The following is a 22,640-nucleotide window of genomic DNA, read 5'->3' as shown; positions in this document are numbered from 1 at the left end:
CATTTCATCAAACTGTAATTTATCATCTTTCAACTTATTTTAACCAAATGAAATCAATTTATTTAAAGCAAGTAATCAGTATGGCTTATGAATTTCTTAAAAAGCTTGGCTCATGCCAAAAATTATTATTATACTAAGTTATCTGGGATACCTTGGTCGAGGGCTATCCCAACTGAGTCCGCCAAGGCTATTAAAAAGTCATGTTTTTATTTTGAAAATATAGCCGTTCTTTGGCGTTGGCTGAGTTCCCCTTCACGTGGTGGTTTGGCGCGAAGTGAACTCTAAAAGTTATACCTCAGGAGTTACCCTACTCGCCTCTCCAACCAAGGTAAAAATATAACAGGATTTCGTGCCCCTCTAATAGGCTAGTCCACAGAATCCAGCCCACTGCAGCAGGTCAAACCCACCATACAATAAAATTCGATAACATGATATGACTATTATTGCAATTCACAGCCTTTCAAGGCTAAATATATATTTTATATATTTCAACACAAATATCAATTCAGTCATTCATGCAAATACTGTCATAAGCTATTCGATTCAAGTAATAAATTTAATTCATAACAAGTGGTCTCCAATTATTCTATTTTCAAAATCGTTATTTCGTTTCAAGACAATTTATAAAATATTTTCATTTAAACTCATTTTGTTTACAAAACATAAAAATTTACAATTTGAACTCATTTTCATAAAATTCACCAAAATCGAATAAAAACATACTTTAGATAATTAAAATGATGGTAAGGTTACTCACAGTGTCTAGAGTAGTAATTTTCAAAATACTCAGACTACTGGTACTCGGGTGTAATTCCCTTACCTTTATCGGAGGACTCACCACCTTGACACAGTACAAAATCGAGAAATTCACCACATTGGTACTAAATTAAAATTAAACTAATTTAGACTACTAATGCTTGATATGGAATGCAAAAATGTCTAAATTTTGCCTAAACGTGGTGTTAGCCTATTTCGGTCTTTTACCCGATAAATCGATATACGCGTCCGTTTAAACTCCAAATTAATTTTTTTCAGTTTCTATACCTCAATTGCACCCAAATTGACTTAATGTCCCTCAATGTGGTGCAATTTATCAGTCTCGGTAGCAAATAACGAAAACACCCCTAGTGGGTAAAAATTCATATTTTTGCTCTAAAAATTCTCATTATTTTTCTAGGCTCATAATTCATCATTATTCATCATAATTCCTCAAATAAACATCAAGATCAGCAGCCAATATTCCCCTAGAAAATTCGGCATAATGGGTTTCAATGGGAGAAAATTATATCTCTAGCTTATTTTTGCTATATTTCAATATAACCTAACTAAAATCACTTAATTCAATTAAAATCAACCAAAACTCAAGCTCAAAACTCATCCATGGAGGTTTGGCCAGCATGGGTGTCCATACCCACTTTCTAATTTTGCATGGAAATGAGAAAAAAATGCATGGGTAGTGAAAATCACAAGGAAAATCAATGAAATTTACCTTTTTAATGCTTGATTTCTTGATTTCTCTTGATTTTTCCCAACTTTTTCAGGTAGGGTTCTTATTTCTTTTCTCTCTTTTCTCTACTGGTTTGGACGGCTGAAGAAGATGAGAATTTTGGAATTTTGACCTTTTTAAAGGCTAAAATAATATAATATTATTTTATTCATTTTTTAATGTTTTATTAATTCCTTAAATTCTAGCCATCCATTTGTTTCCAAATTTTCACCATACACTTGTCCCACATATACATAGCTTAGATAAAATTCTCAGACTTATCCAAAGTCTTGGTGGAGTAATTTTTTAAAATTTACACTTTTGCCCCTGTAAAAGTCAAAAATTACATTTTTGCCCCCAAAACTGAAAAATTGCCCATAGACATATTTTTCATCCTTTATACTCATAGCATTCTTCAATTTGTCAAATTTGATCTAAATTCTCTCAAAATCTCAAATTTTGTCCGCGGATGGTAAAATTACGATTTTACCCCTACACTCTAGAAATCACCAGAATTAAACTTTTTCACTACCAAACCCTCAAATTATACTCCAATAAGTCAAATGGGGCCAAAAAAGCTTTTCCAAAAATTCTCATTGTGTCCCTAAGTGGCAAATGACCATTTTGCCCCTAGATAGTGAAAATTCTAGTTTGACTCCAAATTGATCTTCGAACTCCAAATCACCATATTAAACCATTCTGGGACTTTAATATTCTTAATTTCATTTTAAATTCTCTATTTGATCTAGTTCGAGGCTTAAATTAATTTAATTGTATCATTTGGTACATTATCATCTTTTAACGATTTTTCTTTCGGGGCTTTCCAAGTATGCAAGCATATTGTCAATCATATGAATGACATGGCAAGTATTTTATAAGGTCGGGCTTGACAACACTACCCCCCTTAAAATAAAATTTTGACCTCAAAATTTCATGTACTGAACTCAGAAAAAAGGTGGGGGTATTGTTTTCTCATCTAATGCTCGACTTCTTATGTCCTCCCCTTTATAGGGAATTTCGATTTGTTCACCTCATTTACCTCCAATACAACTCGAGTACTTCACTTATGTCTATTATTATCCTTTAAAATCAGATCAACAATAACCTTCACAATTATGATCTTTTATATCGAGACACCAAGCATACTTCTATTACTATCATTAAACTTGAACCATAACTCCATCCCAATCATACCGATTTCTGCCACATTTTATACTTATTTAGGTATACCAATCACTATCTTATTACTTCATTCCATATTAAATTTCTCAACTTTCATTCATTCATCCCATCCACATACACTATTGTGTAGTTTACAATATCATTAACACGCCATACTCATTCCTGTACATATCCTCAGCGTTCAGGAAAACTAATGGCTTTAATTATTTCCACATACTTCATATTTACTTTGCATTTAGGAAATTTCAATCTTCTTAATCCTATTAATCCATCTCATATGGCTTAATCGTACCATAGATTATATTCCCTTAATTATTTCTCCAAAATTCCTTAGGTCGCCATAAATCGTCTTCTGATAAGATTCTTAATCGTTACATTATCTATACAACTCATCAAATATATTGAGTTCAAATCTCGAACCACTAAAACCATTATTCATTTTAGTTGGGTACATCACTACTCCACACATACATATACATGTACATTCAAATGTGTATATTCCTCATTATGTATACGGGTCTCTGTTTTTAAATGCCTTCAGACTAATTTCTCTTTGTTCATCCCCATCCATAATCAAGATTCAATAGAATAATCTTCATAATTCATACAAATTCTCATCATGCCTGTGCATAGTTCTTCATCATTTATATACTTATATTCTCTTCTTATCATTTCCAATTATATGCTTAATTTTCCTTGTACTGTATATCATTGCATCACAATGTCATCTCCATTGAATTATAATCTATTATGCGTGTATGTTTTATAATCCCATTGGTATCTCAAAAATTTATCTTGACTTGATCATTGCATCTTATGAAATACTACAATTCCTAAAAGTCATCCTTACTCCTCGATTATCCTTCATGTCTCCTATATATATTGTATCCTTATTGCATTCCGATATTGATTTGTCACTTAAAACTTAGATTCATTTGAATCATGTATGCCTCAAGCATTTTTGAATTCCAATTCCCATAATATATTAAGAAAGTTTCATTATCTGACTTCATTATCAAGGTTAACTTCTATCATCCTTTATTCCTCTCTTTCATATGAATATAACACCATTCTTCCGTAACTAATTTACAAATTGTACTTGAAATTACAAGACTTGAAACTAAATTCTCCTCAAGTACTTTTTAATGTTAATACTTATACCACTCTCAGCTTATAGCTTCCTTTTTATAACTACATAACTTAGTGCTAGCTTTCACAAGATCCATGGCAGAACTTCTCTTGAGTATTTCCTTAGGGATATTTATTTTAAATTTATGTCTCACAACAAATGATCATTTAACCCGTAACTTAGCCATTTGGCTCCTTAGCAAGTTTCAAAGTCACGCATCTTATGCTTATCATGTATAACTTATAATTCTTTCTCAAGGGCGTTTAAACATTCTTGAAACACTTAATCACTTATTTACTCTTTTATACACCAAGTATATTGTCACGACCCGGAACCTCCCTCAGGCCCATGACAATCGCCGCGACGTCCCGATTGACACTCATTATCCGGAATGCTAACCGGAACCCCGCAAGACTTACATATCAGTTTCTTTTCTTTCCTGTGAGCAATTGTTGTTAAATATCGATTTTTTAGAGAATATACACTATTTTACATAAAAAACAATCAAAATAAAATTTTCGCCACATAGGGGTATTTTGGTTATTTTTTTCTCAAAAATTTTGAAACTAGCTAAAACGTAATATACAAGTAAAAAAATACATAATTCATATTCAAAATGAGTTTAAAAGTTTAAAATCTTCATTCAAAACGAAATTACGGTTATTTGAATATAATAAGAAAATAAAAAAAATATTAAGGGAAATATTCTATTTTCTTATAAAACAATATTTACAGAGTTATACGTGAATAATTTTTATAGCGTAAAAGCTAAATAAATTTATACATACTGAAATACAGTAAGCCAAAATATTTAATTTAATTTACAATAACAAGAGGGCTCCCGAATAAACAAAAGTAAAGAGAACTGTGAACCTACGGTTTGGAAAATGCAGATCCAATGGTAGTCCTCGATTAGATCAGTTATCTACAGTCTATACTGAACTTGAAATGGGTGGAAAGGAGGGTGGTGAGATTATAAAATCCCAATGAGTAAACAGACATTATCATAAATATCTAAAGGCGAGTACAATGGAGGCAAGTTTAAACAACAAATTTCAACCCATTTCATAATGTTTTCAATTTATTTCTTAAACCATAAAATATTTGTAATTTACCAAAACAGTTGTTAAGGCTTATGTCTTTTATTAAAACAAGGCTCAAGCCAAAACTAATCTTCGGGGATACCTTGGTCGAGGCATCTAACCGAGTCACCAAGGGTGTTAAAATATTCACACGTGAAACACATTTTTATTTTTAAAACAAGCCGTCCCTTGGCGTTGGCCGAGTTACACATTCACATGGGGGTTCGACGTGAAGTGAGCTCTAATACTACCCCGGGAGTTACCCTCCTCGCCTCTACAATCAGAGTAACTATATAACTGGGTTTACCGTACCCTTCTAATAGGCAGTCCACGGAAACCCGTCACTGCAGTGACTAACCCACCAATTTTAATAAAATTTCGACAGTATAACGTGACTTTTATTTATTTATCCAGCCTGCATAGTAAAAACAACTTACATAAATTTCCCAATACACTCACAAAATATAGCCACATATACTCATTTCTCATAAGCCATTCCTAGGAAAATATATATATTTTTCAAGTCAATTTGCAGCCTCCAATTACTCAATTTCATAATCAATACAATATATTTTTATTTGTCACATTTATTCCTAAAACATCAAAAAATCCCGTTTTAATCTCATTTTCATTTCATAAAATACATAAAGGGCATTTAAAAATAAACTCTAGATAATTTACAATAATAATAAGTTTACTCACTGTTTGTACAAAACTAAAAGCTTTCTAAGCGCCTCGATCACTACTCGTCGGGTACGACTTCTTTGCCTTTTTCCGGAAGGCTCTTCTCCTAGACACATTACAAAAATTTACACAATTCATCACATTGATGCTAAATCACTATATAATTAACTTAAATCCTATACTAATGCATCGTATGAAATGCAATAGCCTAAAACGGCTTAAACACGGTATTAACCTATTTTTGGCACTTTGCTTGATAAATTGCTAACGCGCTCCATTTTAGCTCTAAATCATCCCATTCTCTCTCCAACATTTCTAACCATTAAATATCAGCCAATAACCTTCTAAAAACAACAAAATCAGCTCACTCCCTTCCTTGAAAAATTCGGCCAAAAATGGGACATTAACTCGGTTAATTTTCTACTTTGTTTTTCTATCACGTTTAATCGTTTTTCATCATTTTCTCTTCATTTCCCTTAGAATAAAATCAATTCATCATCATTGTACAGCATTGAGCGTCCAGCCAAGAGTGGGTATTGTGAAAATTTAATGATTTCTTGCCCAATTTAATTTCTAAACACATTTAACTAACTAAAACTATCAATTTAACTAAAAATCAAAACCTAAAAATTTCAATTTCTCTCCCCTAGAATTTCGTCCAGCCCTTGATATCACTTTTTGATCTCTCTCCTCAAGCATGCTAAATGGAAATAAAGGCATAGGAAAGGTAGAAATCAAGCTAAAATCGAAAAATCTTACCGTTAGACGCGTAAACGGTCAAAAACCGTGAATTCCCCTTTGAATTTTCTTATTTCTCTTTGGTTTTTCTTTTTTTCTTCCTTTCCTCTCTATTCCCTCTCTTGTTCTTCCTTATGGCCGGCCAGCACTTAAAATGGGGTTTAAATGGGCTGACTTTTCATTAAAATAATATTATTTCATTAAACAAATGCCATGTGTCACTTTCCCATTGGCCCATTTTTAAAATTTCATCCATTTGTTTCCAAATTTTCACCATGCACTTGTCCCACATATCCATAGATTAAATAAAATTCTTAGACTTATCCAAAGTCTCGGTGGAGTAATTTTTAAAATTTACACTTTTGCCCCCGTAAAAGTAAAAAATTACATTTTTGCCCAAAAAACTGAAAAATTGCCCATAGACATATTTTTCATCCCTTATACTCATACCATTCTCCAATTTGTTAAATTTGATCTAAATTCTCTCAAAATCTCAAATTTTGTCCGCGAGTGGTAAAATTATGATTTTGCCCATACACTCCAGAAATCACCAGAATTAAACTTTTTCACTTCCTATCGTTAAATTATACTCCAAATAGTTAATTTTGATCAAAAATTTCACTCCATGATCAAATTATTATCTTAGGTGGCGAAATGACGATTTTTCCCTTAAACATCAAAATTTCCAATTTTACCCCAAATGAACCCTCGAACTCCGAACAATCATTTTTAGTCATTCTTGGACTATAAAATATTAAATTTCATCCTACAATTCTTATTTGAACTAGTTCGAGGTTAAATCAACTCAAGTGTACCGTTAGGTACGATATCGGGTTTTGTCTTTTCTTAGGTACTTTCCTAGCATAATAACATACTACTCAGTGCATGTATGTCATGACATGTATTTATAGGGTCGGGTTTTACGTATATCATTTCCATAAAGGCATGCCCAACTACTCATGCTTCAATTTATCTCCATGGGTTTCTAGCATGTCACCTAGTTTACTTGTGTTGTTACTAATCCTTTCCTTTCAACAATGTCAAGACAAGATCAGTATATTCTCATAACAATATTCTATATAAACTCATTTGCTATATCATTATTGAAATCTTTACTTACATTTTCCTCACTTGGTATTGACATCTTTTATCAGTATCTCATATATTCATCTAACCTTTCGCTCGCTTCCTCTTTAGTCTTTAACAAGACTTAATCTCTTGTCTTCTTTATTTCTTAAGATTTGACTTCAGTTATCATATTATTCATCTTAACACTCCACATGTTAATTTATTTTTTATGTAGTCATCTCAAAAATTCTCTAACTTTTTTTATGTAGCCATCTCAAAAATTTTCTAACTTTTCTTTCTCTTACATGTCAATATATATAAGGCAATAATTAAAAAAAAAAAAACTTTGCAATTTCACTCATCATATTTATCTTAATACCTCCCAATGCACTTAAGACTCCAAACAACAAAGCTTAGCATGAAAACCAATGACCATTCTTCAACTCGTGAGTTTCATCTTCATGCCACTCTCAATTTGCTCTTGCTTTCTAGCCATTAGGGGTTCTTAACGTGATAGCGTTTGATAGTCAGTACTGTGGCGTTGCAACGGTTTGAATTCACTTTATCTTAGCAACTCTTCCACCTTTAAAGCTACTACCTCAATTATTCACAATCGTGTGGCTTCCCTCTGAGTCTATACCACAATTAGCAAGACTAACTTTCTATCACAAGTGTGCGATCAAAATATTGATTTAACGTATTTATTTTGCCACTAACATTCATATATCTTTACCATAACATTTAATACAAGTTTGCTTAAGCAAAAATCTCTAAATTTATTGATAGCTACATGTATCTCAAATTGCTCATCACTCATTATCAGTCAATAAATCCCACTCGAAAATACCATTTCCATATTGTATAGTGATTTCACCATATAGCATCACTGCACTATGTTCCTCCATTCTACTATCACGCATACTCCATAGAAATTAATTAAAAGATTTACGTACCTTAACTAATGCTAATTTCATTTAATCATATCTTAAATACTTCAAACTTGTAAATTACAACTCCAAATGTATGTCCATATATTGATAATCTTTATATATTTCATGATCATGAAAACTATAACTTACAAACTAGCTTTCTATCATATGTACTTTATTAGAGCACTAATTTCAACATATTTAATCTACCCTTGGTGGTATGTCAAAATCATCCTTGTCTCAGTTGCAATCCAGAAGAATCTCTCCTCTGCATATCCATATGAGTTGGTGGAGATGGAGCAGCTACCGTAGCCCATCCTAACTGTGGGCAATCTCTCATAATGTGACCCAGTTGATCACAACGAAACATCGTGCAGGCCCTCTGCACAGCCCAACATGATAATTCCCATAATTTTTGCATCTACGTGAACTTCCTGAAACAGAGGAGTCTTTGCCCCTTTTTGATGGCTGACTAGAAGATACACTTAGATTACTCTTTTTTGCTAACTCAGCTCGCAGACTCCTATTTTCATTCGCAAGCTTCTCAACTCTTAAAGCCATTCGCACCACCTCTTCCACGGTTGCGTCTGACTCACCCATAAAAGAAACACAACTATGTTGCCTAGCTTCCTTAAGCTTCTTAGAATCAGAAACATCCAGCATTGGTCGTGGGATAGGAGGTGGGGGTGGTGGTACTGAAGAAGTAGCTGGAAGAACTGTAGGAAGAGCTTGACAAGCTTGAGCCTGGCCAACAATAGCAGTAAAGAAGGCTGTCAATGCCTGAACTGCCTCAAGAGGCATGGCAAAAATACTAGTAAGTGGCGGAGGAGGTGGAGGATGTGGAAGAGTCTCGGTTTGTTCAGCAGCAGGTGCTGCCCGAATGGTGGATGCAGTCGATTCCTCCTCTATTGCACCTAATTGACGACATTGGAAACGACCTCTTCCCCTCCCAAATGATCTAGTGAGAGGTGGTTGTTCGCGTCGAGGAGACATAATAATCTATAAAAGGGAACAAAGTGAGTTTAGGTAACCTCAGGCTCTATATGCTTATGCATGTATTTTATTCAACCTAACCTAACTTAACTCGGGGCCACACTGACACTGTAAATTTTTAAAACAACTTGAAACCCAAAAACTCTAATCTTTAAAACCAAAAGCTCTGATACCCACTTAATTGTCACGACTCGAAACTCCCATCGAGCCCGTGACAACCGCCACGACGTCTCGATCGACATTCATTACTCGAAATGTCAACCGAAACCCCGTAAGGCTTTAATATCAGTTTCTCATTTCCCCTGTGGGTAACTGTTGCCAAATACCACATTCTAAAAGATTTTAAACTGTTTCCAACTGAAACAAATAAAATAATAATTTTCGTCTCACAGGGGTATTTTTTTGTCATTTATCCTAAAAATCTCAAAATCAGTTAAAAATATAGTATGTAAGTGGAAAACACATATTTCATAATCAAAAATAATTTTGGATGTCTAAAACATTCGTTTAAAATGGAATTATGACTGTTAGCATAAAATAAAAGTATTAAATAAAATATTCAATTTTCACATTAAAAAATATTTTAAGAACACTGCATAAATAATTTTTATAGTGTAAAAGTAAAATAAATTCCTACATACTGTAATGCAGATAACCAAAGTATAGAATTAATTTATAGTGACACGTGGGCCCACGAATGCCCAAAAGTATAAAAAAAAATGAACCTACAGTTTTTGGATGTGGCAAGTTCAACTGTAATCCTCGCCGATATCAGTTATCTACAATCTATTCTGAGCCTGAAATGAGTGGAAATGAGGGTGGTGAGATTATAAAATCCCAGTGAGTAAAAAAACATCACTCAAAATATCTAAAGTCAAGCAAAAGGAGACTATTAAAACATTTCATCAAACTGTAATTTATCATCTTTCAACTTATTTCAACCAAATGAAATCAATTTATTTAAAGCAAGTAATCAGTATGGCTTATGAATTTCTTAAAAAGCTTGGCTCATGCCAAAAATTATTATCATACTCAGTTATCTGGGATACCTTGGCCGAGGGCTATCTCAACTGAGTCCGCCAAGGCTATTAAAAAGTCATGTTTTTATTTTGAAAACATAGTTGTTCCTTGGCGTTGGCCGAGTTCCCCTTCACGTGGTGGTTTGGCACGAAGTGAACTCTAAAAGTTATACCTCGGGAGTTACCCTACTCGCCTCTCCAATCGAGGTAAAAATATAACAGGATTCCGTGCCCCTCTAATAGGCTAGTCCACAGAATCCAGCCCACTGCAGCAAGTCAAACCCACCATACAATAAAATTCGATAACATGATGTGGATATTATTGCAATTCACAGCCTTTTAAGGCTAAATATATATTTTATATATTTCAACACAAATATCAATTCAGCCATTCATGCAAATACTATCATAAGCCATTCGATTCAAGTAATAAATTTAATTCATAACAAGTGGTCTCCAATTACTCTATTTTCAAAATCGTTATTTCGTTTCAAGACAATTTATAAAATGTTTTCATTTAAACTCATTTTGTTTACAAAACATAAAAATTTACCATTTGAACTCATTTTCATAAAATTCACCAAAACCGAATAAAAGCATACTTTAGATAATTAAAATGATGGTAAGGTTACTCACAGTGTCTAGAGTAGGGAGTTTCAAAATACTCGAACTACTGGTCCTCGGGTGCAATTCCCTTGCCTTTATCGGAGGACTCACCACCTTGACATAGTACAAAATCGAGAAATTCACCACATTGGTACTAAATTGAAATTAAACTAATTTAGACTACTAATGCTTGATATGGAATGCAAAAATGTCTAAATTTTGCCTAAACGCGGTGTTAGCCTATTTCGATCTTTTACCCCGATAAATCGATATACACGTCCGTTTAAACTCCAAATTAATTTTTTTCAGTTTCTATACCTCAATTGCACCCAAATTGACTAAATGTCCCCCAATGTGGTGCAAATTATCAGTCTCGATAATAAATTATGAAAATACCCCTAATGGGTAAAAATTCGTATTTTTGCTCTAAAAATTCCCATTATTTTTTTAGGCTCATAATTCATCATTATTCATCATAATTCCTCAAATAAACATCAAGATCAGTAGCCAATATTCCCTTAGAAAATTCGGCATAATGGGTTTCAATGGGAGAAAATTATATCTCTAGCTTATTTTTGCTATATTTCAATATAACCGAACTAAAATCACTTAATTCAATTAAAATCAACCAAAACTCAGGCTCAAACCTCATCCATGGAGGTTTGGCCAGCATGGGTGTCCATACCCACTTTCTAATTTTGCATGGAAATGAGAAAAAAATGCATGGGTAGTGAAAATCACAAGAAAAATCAATGAAATTTACCTTTTTAATGCTTGATTTCTTGATTTCTCTTGATTTTCCCCAAATTTTTCAGGTAGGGTTCTTATTTCTTTTCCCTCTTTTCTCTACTGGTTTGGACGGCTGAAGAAGATGAGAATTCTGGAATTTTGACCTTTTTAAAAGCTAAAATAATATAATATTATTTTATTCATTTTTTAATGTTTTATTAATTCCTTAAATTCTAGCCATCCATTTGTTTCCAAATTTTCACCATACACTTGTCCCACATATCCATAGCTTAGATAAAATTCTCAGACTTATCCAAAGTCTTGGTGGAGTAATTTTTTAAAATTTACACTTTTGCCCCTGTAAAAGTCAAAAATTACATTTTTGCCCCAAAAACTGAAAAATTTCTCATAGACATATTTTTCATCCCTTATACTCATACCATTCTCCAATTTATCAAATTTGATCTAAATTCTCTCAAAATCTCAAATTTAGTCAACGAGTGGTAAAATTACGATTTTACCCCTACACTCTAGAAATCACCGGAATTAAACTTTTTCACTGCCAAACCCTCAAATTATACTCCAATAAGTCAAATGGAGCCAAAAAAATCTTTTTCAAAAATTCTCATTGTGTCCCTAGGTGGCAAATGACCATTTTATCCCTAGATAGTGAAAATTTCGGTTTGACTCCAAATTGATCCTCGAACTCCAAATCACCATATTAAACCATTCTAGGACTTTAATATTCTTAATTTCATTTTAAATTCTCTATTTGATCTAGTTCGAGGCTTAAATTAATTTAATTGTATCATTTGGTACATTGTCGTCTTTTAACGATTTTTCTTTCGGGGCTTTCCAAGTATGCAAGCATATTGTCAATCATATGAATGACATGGCAAGTATTTTATAAGGTCGGGCTTGACATACTCAAACTACTAGTCCTCGGGTGCAATTCTCTTGCCTTTATCGAAAGACTCACCACCTTAACACAGTAAAAATCGAGAAATTGACCACATTGGTACTAAAGTGAAATTAAACTAATTTAGACTACTAATGCTTGATATGGTATGAAAAAATGTCTAAATTTTTGCCTAAACGAGGTGTTAGCCTATTTCGATTTTTTACCCGATAAATCGATATATGCGTCCGTTTAAACTCCAAATTAATTTTTTTCAGTTTCTATACCTCAATTGCACCCAAATTGACTTAATGTCCCTCAGTGTGGTGCAAATTATCAGTCTCGATAGCAAATTACGAAAATACCCCTAGTAGGTAAAAATTCATATTTTTGCTCCGAAAATTCCCATTATTTTTCTAGGCTCATAATTCATCATAATTCATCAAATAAACATCAAGATCAGCAGCCAATATTCTCCTAAAAAATTTGGCATAATGGGTTTCAATGGGAGAAAATTATATCTCTAGCTTATTTTTGCTATATTTCAATATAACCCAACTAAAATCACTTAATTCAATTAAAATCAACCAAAACTCAAGCTCAAAACTCATCCATGGAGGTTTGGCCAGCATGGGTGTCCATACCCACTTTCCAATTTTGCATGGAAATGAGAAAAAATGCATGGGTGAAAATCACAAGGAAAATCAATGAAATTTACCTTTTTAATGCTTGATTTCTTGATTTCTCTTGATTTTCCCCAAATTTTTCAGCTAGGGTTCTTATTTCTTTTCCCCCTTTTCTCTCCTAGTTTGGATGGCTTGAAGAAGATGAGAATTCTGAAAATTTTGACCTTTTTAAAGGCTAAAATAATATAATATTATTTTATTCAATTTTTTTTTATTAATTCCTTAAATTTTAGCCATCCATTTGTTTCCAAATTTTCACCATACACTTGTCCCACATATCCATAGCTTAGATAAAATTCTCAGACTTATCCAAAGTCTTGGTGGAGTAATTTTTTTGAAATTTACACTTTTACCCCCGTAAAAGTCAAAAATTACATTTTTGCTCCAAAAACTGAAAAATTACCCATAGACATATTTTTCATCCCTTATACTCATACCATTCTCCAATTTGTCAAATTTGATCTAAATTTTCTCAAAATCTTAAATTTTGTCCGTGGGTGGTAAAATTACGATTTTGCCCCTACACTCTAGAAATCACCAGAATTAAACTTTTTCACTACCAAACCCTCAAATTATACTCCAATAAGTCAAATGGGGCCAACAAAATCTTTTCTAAAAATTTCCATTGTGTCCGTAGGTGGCAAATGATCATTTTACCCCTAGATAGTGAAAATTCCGGTTTGACTCCAAATTGATCCTCGAACTCCAAATCACCATATTAAAACCATTATGAGACTTTAATATTCTTAATTTCATTTTAAATTCTCTATTTGATCTAGTTCGAGGCTTAAATTAACTTAATTGTACCATTTGGTACATTGTCGTCTTTTAACGATTTTTCTTTCGAGGCTTTCCAAGTATGCAAGCATATTGTCAATCATATGAATGACATGGCAAGTATTTTATAAGGTCGGGCTTGACATCTTGAATGGCAATGACCTTGGGTTTCTAACTTTTTGTGAGGCATCTAAGTAGTCTCTTACCTAACTCATGTTCAGGGATGGTTTCCAAGTTAATTGAGCTTGTTTGTAATATTGGTAAACTTATCAAACATGGTAGTGATATCTTTACTCGGTTCCATTTTGAACATTTTATAAGTATGATCGAGTAAGGTAATTTTGGACTATTTAACTTGTGAAGTCCCTTCATAAATGATTTGAAGTTTTTCCCAAAGCTTTTTGGCTGTAGTACAACTAGAGATTTTGTTCAATTCTAAAAAGGTCAGTACACAGTGAAGGGTATTGATAGCTTTAAAATTTGTTTGAACCTTTTTAACTTCAGCTTCAGTCCACTCAGCTCTTAGCTTAGGCATTCTCTCACTTGTGACAAAACTAAGTGAGGTGGGAATGTAAGGCGCTTCCATGATTTCATCTCACATTTCATAGTCAAGGGCTCTAATCTATATATACATCCTAGTGCTCTAATAAGCATAATTTGATCCATCAAATAAAGGAAGCCTATTTGTGGATTGACCTTCAACAACAACAGACTTTTGTAAAGCCGTATGGATCTCTCGTAAGGATGTTAAGCCTTAAAATAAAGGTATGATTCTGATACCACTTATTAGTCTCGTTGGAGTGCTAGAGGGGGTGAATAGCACTAAAAATTTTAAAGTCAACCCTTTTTAAATCATAGAACTTTGAGCCAGTTGGAAGAAGAAAGATTTGAAGCTTATTGTAGCTAAAAGACAACTAGTAATGAAGGGTAGAAAGAAGTGAAAAATGCAAGAGTATTTGTAATGGTTTGGTCCCCTTGACTTATATCTACTACTTTGATTTTCCAATTAAGGATTTTTAACCCAACTTCACTATACTAGTGGAATTAATAGTTTCTACCAAGCTTTTACAAGATGAGCTTTTAACTCAAGCTTTAATCCCTTACAACAAGTTTTAGAGTGTTACCCACACTCTAATTTCCAAAAAGGAAAAGAAAAATAAGTACAACTATGACTCTTTACAAATTTGAAAGATTACAAGCAAGCTCAAAAACTTTTTCTGGAATTAGAATGAAAGACAAGTGTTTTTGGTAAAGATATTTGGCTTTTTGCTCAAAATGGCTCTCTTCTCTATCCATCACCTTTCTTTGATAGTTGAAGTTTCTTTTTATATTTAAGGAGTCAGATTTTTTTGTTGGGGATAATTTTTAGTCGTTAGTTACAACTTTGATGCTATTTTGACCGTTATTTTGTCCTCTAGTGTTTAAATTCAAATGGGTAGATAGAGTTCCTATAACTAGTTACAGGCAACTCTAATAGAGTACAGCTTCTCTACCTTGCATTGTCTTGCTACTATGTGCTCTACATTAACTAATTACAAGAGACTCTAACCAGTTACAGCTTCTCTAGCTTACAGTGTCTTGTTGTTGTGTACTCTACATTATCCGATTATCGGAGACTCTAATAGATTAAGAGATCTCTTTCTTCAAGCTTCTTTACTTTTGCAGACTTCTGTTGTTGATTTTCACACAAGTGCATGTATCGTTAACAAATAATATAATGATGAAGTAAAGTATCATTCCCATAGAAAATTGTTTTAATTCCTACTGTTAACCATTAAAATTAACACACCATAATTTTATCTAAACAATTAAAATTAAAATTAAAACTAATAAACTAATAACTAAAACTAATCTAAAATATATCAGCAAAATTATTTTATTAACTTCTAGTGATTACCATATCTAAATTATGATATCCCTCAATGCTTCATCTAAATATTGTCTCTCTCTCTTAACTTAGTTTAATGGATTAAGTTGCTAACTTAGAGTCCTAAATTATTTACAAGTCTCTGTCAAGTTTCTTATAAAAATACCTCTTCTAATTAATTTCTTATATGTCTATGCAAATTAAATTGAAGAAAGATTCATTAAGTTCATGTTCTAATCCTAGCTATGTATGGCTTATAGGCGTATGTCTATCCTATATACAAATCAAATCACTTAATCAACTAAGTGTATTCGATCATACGCTATTCTATTCAAGGTCTACCTAATTCTCTTTCGTCTACCTAGGTTTCCAATTCAATCTAATTAGTGACCAGATAATTAGAAGCATTAAGAACAACAAAAAATAAATAATTTAAATCCATCAAACATAAGCAACAGAGAGATAAATAAATTAGACTATGTATTGACTTAAATCATAATCTTAGATAAACAATTTAATTCACCATCGAGTCACACATCATCATCAAATACGGTTTAAACATTATAAACAAAACCAAGAAAATAAGAGAATAACAAAAGATAGGAAAAACCAAGAATTGTAATCTTGATCTCTCAATCTCCTTGAATTTTTCAAATTTTTCTTAGCTTCAATGACTTTGAGACTTGATTCTTAGCTTTCAATTCGGTGTTTCATTCCCTCCTAAAAGTCTTCGAAAGGTTATTTTTATAGGGCTTTGAAGTGAGGCCAAGTTGGGTGAAGAAAAAAGTCAATTCCAATAAGGATTTCCTCATTATACTACATAGGCCACAGCCTACTTCCTCCAAACCCACGGCCTTGACCATTTAAATAGCAGAAATTGTAATTTTTCTAGGACTACTACAGTGCTCCAAATTTGATAAGATTTTTTACTATCTTCCAGGCCAACCTTGGTGCAACGATAAACATAAACATTGTAGTTTTTTATCTTATCTTTCCAAGGGTCTAAGAATCATTTCATGTAGAGTTCTGTAGAGAGAGTTATGGCCGAAATACTAAAACATATGTAGTGGAAGTCTACACCTTGAAATTGCTCTCTTTCTTCCATTAAAATTCTTCTTTTATTAAACACCTACAAAAGCACAGCTAAATCAATAACAATCTATCCTAATCACATTAACACCAAATTGCATATAAAATTAACTAAGATTAGATTGACTCACCTAAATTAACTAACTTAAAATAATTAAATAAAACTTACTAATTTCTATGCATTACTATAAGAACTAAGCTAAATTAATATAAAAATTAAGCCCAAATAACTCTATATCATAGAGTTAAGATTTTGCTAGTCCTTGAGTAAAATATAGAAAAGAAACTAACTTACGAAAAACAAATTCAGTTAATGAAAACAAAATAAATATAGTTACTACTACTACTACTACTATTAGAGATAAAGTGCACCAATGCAATGATTCCTTATAATTTCCTCAAAAGTATGTCTATCAATCATTAACCTAAGGAAAAATATAGGAATTGTTTAAATTCATGTTTCAATTCCAACACAAGCATATTCTCGAATAGATTTCTATGTGTGTGTGAAATCTTTTACCAAGAATATCATGACATCCGGATGAGTTTATGCCAACACAAATGTCACGACCCGGAACTCCCATCGGGCCCGTGACAACCGCCGCGACGTCCCGATAAGCACTCATTACCCCGAATGCCGATCGAAACCCCGCAAGGCTTAGCATCAACTTTCGCATCTCCCCGGTGAGCGATAGTTATTAAATCTCGCATTTCAAGAAATCATAAGTTGTTTCCAACTCAAAACAATAAAAATATTATTTTCTAGCTCACTGGGGCATTTTCGTCATTTTTTTTTTTTGAAATTTCGAAATCCGAAAAAATGTAATATGTAAGTGGAAACACATATTTCATGATTTAAATTAAATTTTGAAGTCTAAAACATTCGTTTAAAGTAAAATTATAGCTATTTGAATATAATAAAAACATTAAATAAAATATTCTATTTTCTTAAAACACAATATTTTCAAAGTCTTCCTAAAATAACTTTTGTAGCGTAAGAGTAAAATAAATTTATTCATATAGTAATAAAGATAATTAAAGTATGAAATTTCGTTTACAGTGACACGTGGGCCCCCAACTAACCAAGAAAGTGTAGAGCTACGAACCCTTACTTCCTATGATGCAACTTCGAGATTAATTCTCGTCTTAATCAACTATCAACAAACTGTCCTGAGCCTGAAAAATGGATAGGAAGAGGGGTGAGATTAAATAATCCCAGTGAGTAAACAATTACCATCAAAAGCATCTAAAACTGAGTAGATGGAGGCAATATAAAAACGTTATATCTCAATAATGTTCATAACACAAAATTCGTTTCAATCTATACCAAATAATTTCTTTTCATCAAAATTTCCCCGACTTATGAAATTTTTTAAACTTGGCCCTGCCAATATCATTCTCGCGGGTACCTTCGTCAAGGTATCCCACTGAGACCGCCAAGGCTGTTCAATGACCCATACCCATAAACATGTTTTCACATCTGACACACAGCCGTTCCTTGGCGTTGGCTGAGTCTCACTCTCACGTGGTGGCCCGAACGTGAGGTGCACTCAAATCATACCTCAGGAGATACTTCACCCAACATCTCCCCCCGGAGGTAAGTATATAATTGAGTTACCGTGCCCCTCTCATAGGCAGTCCACGGAAACCCCCACCACTGCAGTGACCGTTTAATATACCACCAGACCCATAAAAATTCCAGTAGCATAATATGGCGAATAAAATGTAATCCAGTCTACCGAGACCAATCGAAAATTGTTCATATATTTCATGCCAACCCCAAAAATTTAGCCATCATGCTACCATAGTGTCTTAAGCCCCAATTTCAATAACATATAAAATCAAAAATTTCAACACAGTCTCCATATACTCAATTTTTCCAAAACAATATTTGATTTCAAAACCAGTATAAATCTCATTTTTATTAAAAAAAACATTTTAATTGGAAAACATAATATTTTATAATTTAAATTCACCATTCAATAAAAGCATCAAACAAGTATAATTACTCTAGATATTTAAGACGATAAATTGTCCACTCACAGTTCTAGGAGTCGATGTACTCCTAATCCCAGTCTTCAAGCACAATTTTGGTACTTTTACCAGTGTAATTTGCTCACCACCTATCCACAATGTACAATACATAATTCACCACATCAATGCTTGACCATTATAAAATCAATTCAGGCTCGGTATATATGCATGATATGACATGCAACTTATCCGACTACCGCTTAAATGCGGTGCTGACTTAATTCGGCCTATTACCCGATTAAATTACTAACGCGTCCAATTTAATCTCAAATTAATTTTTTTCAGTTTCTATACCTCAATTGCACCCAAATTGACTTAATATCCCTCGGTGTGGTGCAAATTATCAGTCCTGATAGTAAATTACGAAAATACCCCTAATGGGTAAAAATTCATATTTTTGCTCCAAAAATTTCCATTATTTTTCTAGACTCATAATTCATCATTATTCATCATAATTCCTCAAATAAACATCAAGATCATCAGCCAATATTCCCCTAGAAAATTCAGCCAATAATGGTAATGGAGGAAAATAAATTCTTTTCTTGTTGTTTTGTTCCTAAATATGCTAAACTAACTTAAAACACTAACATAACTTAAAATCAAATTAATCTAACAAGTTTCTCTCTCCTAACCCATTTTTCCAGAATTGAATTCATCCTCAAATCACATGATTCAACCATGAAAAATGATGGGAAATGCATGGGAAAGGTAAAGCACAAGTCAAAATCAAGAAATTTTACCTTTGGTCACTTGTTTCCTTGAATTTTCACCAATTTTTCCTTGAATTTCTCCCCCTAGGTTTTTGTTTTTCTTTTCCCCTTTGTTTTCTTGCTATGGCCGGCCATAATGAAGAGAAAATGGTGGTGTGGGCTGATTTTTATAGTTAAATAATATAATAATCTAAACTTGCCACATGTCACTACATTATTGGTCCATTTTTTTAAATTCTTATCTTTTAAGCTTTAAATCTCCACCACACATTATTCCTTAAAATATCCATAACTTAGATAAAATTCTCAAACTTATCCAAAGTCTTGGTGAAGTAATTTTTTATATTTACACTTTTGCCCCCGTAAAAATCAAAAATTACATTTTTGCCCCAAAAATTGAAAAATTGCCCATAGACATATTTTTAATCTCTTATACTCATATCATTCCCCAATTTGTCAAATGTGATCTAAATTCTCTCAAAATCTCAAATTTTGTCCGCAGATGGAAAAATTACAATTTTACCCCTATGTAGTGAAAATTTCAATTTGACTCCGAATTGATCCTCGAACTCCTAATTACCATTTTGAGTCATCCCTGAACTGTGAAACTCTTAATTTCACCTTAAAATTCCTATTTGAACTAGTTGAGGCTTAATCGACTTAATGATACCATTAGGGGCAATATCGTCTTTTAACGATTTCTCGAACTTCCTAAATATACAAACATTCTATCGAGCATGTGAATGATATTATAATTATTTTACAAAGCAGGGTTTGACAACACTACCCCCCTTAAAATAAAATTTTGTCCTCAAAATTTTACTTATTAACTCAAAGAAAAGGCGGGGTATTATCTTTTATTCGATGCTGAACTTCTCCTGTTATCTCCTTTATAGGGAATCTTAATTCACTAAAAATCATTCTTTATTTTAGTTAATCACAATATCAACCCCACATATGTGTATATGCTTTATAATCCCATTTATGCATCCAAGATCTATCTTGATTTAATCATCGCATACGATGCAGTATCATAATTCCTCAGAGTCATCCCTTTGTCCTTAATCATCTTTCGTGCCTCTATATTGCTTTGTATCCTTCTTGTATTTCGACATCAATTTATTGCTTAAGATTTAAGTTCATTTGAACTTTGTATACCTCAAGTATTTTTGAGTTCTAATTTCCACAATATAGTAAGAAATTCTTACAACCATATTCCATATGAACTCATTTACTATATTATTCTTGAAACCTTTATTTACACGTCCATCACTTGGTATTTACATCCCCTATCACTATTTTACACCTTCGTCTAACTTTTCACTCACTTTCTCCAGATCGGACTCGTGCTTCATCTTCCGTTACAGCGAAAACTCTTGTTGAAGAACGAGTCAATGGCCTCAAAGGTGGTTGTGCTGGGGTGTTGCTACCCATTTCAGATCGTACAGTTACCCCCTGCCTCGGGTGTACTCCAGAGGAATCTCTCCTCTGCATATTCGTATGAGTTAGTGGGGATGGAGCAGCTACTGTAGCCCGTCCTAACTGTGGGCAGTCACTCCTAATGTGGCCCGGCTGGTCACAATGAAAGCATCTTATGCCCCAACACTCCCCAACATGATATCTCCCACATTTTGCGCATTTATTTAAACCTCCAAAACTCTTCTCGGAAGTACTACTCATCCCAGACCTGTTAAATCTCGGAGGTCTCTGCTGTAACTGTGAAAGTGGGGGTCGAGGAGATATCACCGGAACAGAAATAGTACTCTCAGAAGCAAATGTGTCCTTACCTCTTTTGGGCAGTTGACTAGAGGATACATTCGGGTTTCTCCTCTTTGCAAACTCAGCTCGCATTCTCCGATTTTCATTCGTGAGTTTTTCGGCCCTTAAAGCCATCTGTACAACTTCTTTATGAGGCTCCCGGCCTGTCACAGTCATCCTCTCTCTGATCTCGTTACGGAGCCCTTCTTCAAAATAACTAGCTTGATCTTGCTCAGACTTCACCAGGTCTGGCACATATGACATCAGCTCGTTAAAACGAGCCTCGTACTCTTCTATGGTTAAATTCCCTTGTTGTAAACTTAGGAATTCTCTCTTCTTCTCTTTTTGATGAAAGTAGGTGTAGTATTGACCGTCGAATTCTTGTAGGAAGTCTATCCAAGTCAACGAAGTAATGGAACGTGATTTTACCGAGCTCCACCATGTACGAGCCCTCTTCTCTAGTAATCTTGTGGCCACCATTAACTTCATATCATCATCCAATTTCATATCCACAAATGTCTCCGTTACCTGAGTAATCCAATCTTTAGCTGCAGTTGCATCCAAATCACCAACAAAAGAAGTGCAACCCAGCTGCCTAGCTTCCTTAAGCTTTTTGGAAATGGAGACATCTGGCACTGGTGGTGGAACAAGAGGTGGTGGTGGTGGCACTGGAGATACTGCTGGGGGAACAGTATGAGGGACTCGACTAGCTTGAGCTTGGCCCATAATGACATTAAGAAAAGCTGCTAATGCCTGGACTACCTCAGGAGACATGTCAGGAACACCAGGAGTAGCAGTAGGTGGTGGAGGAGGTGGAGGAATCTCAGTAGGCTCAACAGCAGGTGCTGCTCGAAAACTAGGTGCAGCAGACTCCCCTTCCACGGGATCTGGCTGACTAAGTCTAGCACGGCCTCTTCCCCTCCCTACTGACCTATAGAGAGGTGGACGCCCACGTCGAGGAGGCATGGTACTCTACAATAAGAAATGGAATAGACTTAGATGACTTTAAATTCTATATGCAACTAACTCGATATAACCTAACTTAACTTGACTTACTTAACTTAACTTAACTTGGGCCACGCAGTGTCAGTGTGGATTTCTTAAAACACCTTTAAAATCAAAAACTTTGAAATTCAAAGCTTTAAAATCAAAATCTTTGATCTTTAAACCATGCTC

This window comes from Theobroma cacao, chromosome 2 (genome assembly GCF_053813885.1).
Source record: "Theobroma cacao isolate CCN51 chromosome 2, ASM5381388v1, whole genome shotgun sequence".
Lineage (NCBI taxonomy): Eukaryota > Viridiplantae > Streptophyta > Magnoliopsida > Malvales > Malvaceae > Theobroma > Theobroma cacao.
Note: the sequence above shows the minus strand (reverse complement) of the source record.